The sequence below is a fragment of the Callorhinus ursinus genome, unplaced genomic scaffold (genome assembly GCF_003265705.2).
Source record: "Callorhinus ursinus isolate GAN/ISIS: 27379988/994484 unplaced genomic scaffold, GSC_fseal_2.0 scaffold5182, whole genome shotgun sequence".
In the NCBI taxonomy this organism is placed as follows: Eukaryota; Metazoa; Chordata; class Mammalia; order Carnivora; family Otariidae; genus Callorhinus; species Callorhinus ursinus.
Window position 1 is genome coordinate 1 of NW_027402236.1, and position 3,533 is coordinate 3,533.

General features: G+C 56.6%; 1 pseudogene; it reads right to left on the minus strand.

The window, feature by feature from the left end:
* Window positions 1-1,648: 1,648 nt before the first annotated feature.
* On the minus strand, window positions 1,649-2,601 carry LOC112817910 (histo-blood group ABO system transferase-like; annotated as a pseudogene).
* Between the last annotated feature and the right edge of the window lie 932 nt (window positions 2,602-3,533).

Here is a 3,533-nt window from a genome sequence, read left to right on the forward strand (position 1 = left end):
TCCAGACCCTTCTTCCCTAAAGATCTTCATTCCTCAGCCTTTCTTACAGTGATTCTGCTTGGTTTCTATTTGCACCAACTGTTGTCCATTGCCTTAGGCAGCAGAGACTCACTATGCCTTTAAATGTTTTGGACATTGAATGTCCTCCAGTAGCCACTTCACTGCTGGGAGAGTTGGTAGCAAGCAAGAAGTCCCAGAGGACTCCAAGGGCCTGGACTTGGTGTTTCCCTCTCCTGAGATGGGGACACCTGTGGGAGGAGCAGGTGGTCAGCTGAGGGAGGGGGGCAGGAACCTGACGTGGACAGATGGGGTATAGGTGAGGCCAGAGTCCCCTGGGCTATGGGCCTGGCGTCCGGACTCACAGGTATTCAAAGCTGCAGACTGGCTGGGATCATCTTCAGGCTGAGGAGGAAGGTGAGGGTGGCAGAGGGGACTGAGGAGGTTCGGCTCAGACAGGAGAGGGTTGAGCCACAATTTTGGGGGGAAAGTGGGTCAGGTTCAGGCTCACAGGGACAGACCTTGAGGCCATTATGCCATGTGAGATAAGCCAGTCCCTAAAGGACCGACACCAGAGGACCCCACTTATGAGGGATGGAGAGCACTCCCATTCACAGAGGTGGAAGGAGCTGCTGGGTGCCAGGGCTGGGGAAGGGGAATGGGGGTTTGGGGTCTAGTGGGTAGAAGTTCAGTTTGGGATGATGAAAACATTGTGGCGATGGACGGAGGTACCCAGTGCAGAACAGAGAATATACTTTTTGCCACTAAAACGCGCTTCATGGTATCAGCTGTATGTCCATTATACCACAATACAAAAGAAGTGAGTCAGGAATTCGGGGCCATCGCGAGTCCCTGGAGGGCCCAGGAGCAGGGAGCCTGTATCTTAGTTCTCGTTCTCATGCTCTGCCCCTTGTTGGGTGACTGAGCTCAGTAAGTGCTTGCTAAGACACAGTGCAGGCAGCTGGTCCAGAGAAAGTGCACAAGTGCAAACCCACTGGTGGGTACTGAGAAATCCCATGGGGACGTGCATCCAGACAGAGCGAGTGCCCACATTTCACAAGCACCAGCACAGAAATAGCCATTTAAAACTAAGGCAGGAACCTTATATAGCCCAGAGGGCTCCACGCTCCTGGAGGCCAAGCTAGTGGCCACGGCCAAGGCCTCTGTTGATGAGGGCCCTGGGGGTCTGGGAGGTGGCTCGGCGCACCCCTGACCCTGAAGCCCCATGGCCGCGGTGAGGTATAAGAACTGGGAGGGAAGACAAGGCCAGCACCCGTTCTGACTCCATGGCTGCTACAGGGCTTCTCCCAGCCCCAACAGTAAATGTCTGTTTCGAACCATGGAGAAAACCTTTTTCCTCAATTGTTCTTTTTAAGATGGTTGCTCAGCATTGACACAGAAAAACATCAGACATAAAACTGGAGCTGTTCACAGCTGCAAAGGACCCGGAAATGATCAAAATATAGTGACCACAAAGAGAGGACCTTCTGCCCCCAGGCAGGCCTCCTGTGCGCAGTGCTGGTTGGGGTGCTGGCGTGCCCGTGCAAGCAGTGCTGGGCTCCACAGTTTCCCTCAAAGGGGACAGAAGTAGGAATCTGCTCTGACCGCTCCGCTCAAGGCAGCACCCCCTAATGGAGACGGGGGCGGCCCCTCATGATTTGTAGATGTCCTGGTGATTCTTTGGCACAGCCACAAATCTCAGCTTCTCCATGACAGGGGCTATTCCATCAGCTGCGGGTCTCATAGGTCCTTCAGGGGACAGCCCAATATCGCAGGTCCCACAGCTCCTGCAGGGAGAGCCCCTCATGAGTTCTGGGTCCCCTGTTGATTCTTGGGCACAGTCATGGATCTCAGCTTCTTCATGACCCGGGGAATGATGGTGGGGCCAGCCCAGCTGCCATGGATCCCACAGGTCCTCCAGGGACAGCACCTTGGTGGGCCTGTGGTCCAGCAGGTACCTGTTCAGGTGGCACTTATCGGGCCACACGGCCTCAATCCCATTGGCCCAGTTGACCACCATCGCCTGGTGACAGGCCGAGGTCAGTCAGGGAAACTCCACCACCAATTCCCCAAAAAAGGCCCCCATGTAGTCAAAGTTGCCCTGGTCCCTGGGGATGTGGGTGTGGGACTGTGGCCAGCGCTCGTAGATAAAATTCTCATGGGCTCCCCAGTAGAAACCGAGCTGTGGGGTGCCAAAGAGGGGGGGCAGGATCTCCATGCCCATATGGTCCCAGAACTTCATTCCCACATCCACATCCATGCACACCAGGTCTTCCACGTCACAGAGGAAGCGCTGCTCGCAGAAGCGGCTGATCATCGCTATGTGCCGCATTGACACATCCTGCCAGAGCAGGATACCGTGTACCTCGAGGACCACCACCCTCCGGCCCTCCCAGATCGGCACACGGGGCACAGCAACCAGCTGGTCGTTGAAGACATAGTAAGTGACCCTGTGTCCACCATGAGGACCACCACCCTCCGGCCTACCTGGAGGGGCACACGGGGCCGGACAGCTGGCTGATTGGTGAACACCTAGTAGTTGACCCCATGCCCCACCATGAAGTGCTTCTCTGCCGTCTGCAGGAACAGCTCCAGGAAGACCATGCATCCACAGGGTCAGTGGACAGGGCAGGAAGTGGGTCACTGCCAGAGGCTGGCAGCAGGACCCCAGAGTTGGGGGCCATGGACGTGTGCACCTTCTTCAAGGGGGCGGGCCCTGGGCTGCTTTAAGCAACAGCCACCTCCTGACCTTCCTGAGGGAATCTGCCAGCAGGACCTCCCTAATGTCTGTTCCCAGAGATGGGGGCCATCAGCAGCCCGTCTTCCAAAGGGGAGCCTGAGGCTTTGGAGGCTGGAAACCTATGCAGCGCCACAGTCAGCATGCTGGAGCCAGGAACACTCCCCCTGTGCTGAGCTCCTGGGCAAACCCTGCAGGTGCCCTCCACTGGCCACCCCCCTGCAGATCCCATCCCCACCTTCCAGGAAGGATGCACCTTTGGGCGCAGCCCTCATTTGTATGTCTTACAGAGTGGCTAGAATCAGCAGGGCCGGACACCTGTCCCACTTTGCTTTGAGTGGGCTGTCACTGGCCCCCACAGACCTATCTCCACTTCCTGTATGGTCCTCCCTTGAAGGCTGCTGGGCATCCTGCTGACCAGGTGCTCAGTAAGTCACTGGTATTCCTAGGAGGGGTCACCCTCAAACTCTGCCACATCAGGAATCAGGTCCAGCCCATGGACAGGGAAGGCAAAAGACGACACCAGGAAGAAGAGGGGGCTTGCTTATGTCCCAGGCTTGAATCCAAGGGTGTGAGCTTTCAGGTCCAGGTCTACATCTCCCTAGCCCCAAAGGGTTCAAAGTCTTATCCGACCACGTCCCATGGCTGGTCCCCCTTTAAGGGTACTACCTTCTCTCCCCTCTGAGGACAGCAGCTCCCCCATTATAGGCAAGGATGGTGAGCCCCTCTGAGACTGATGTGTTTGCATAGGTGCTAAGGCTACTTCCCTGGGCCTGCCCCATACCCAGCAGGTTAGTAA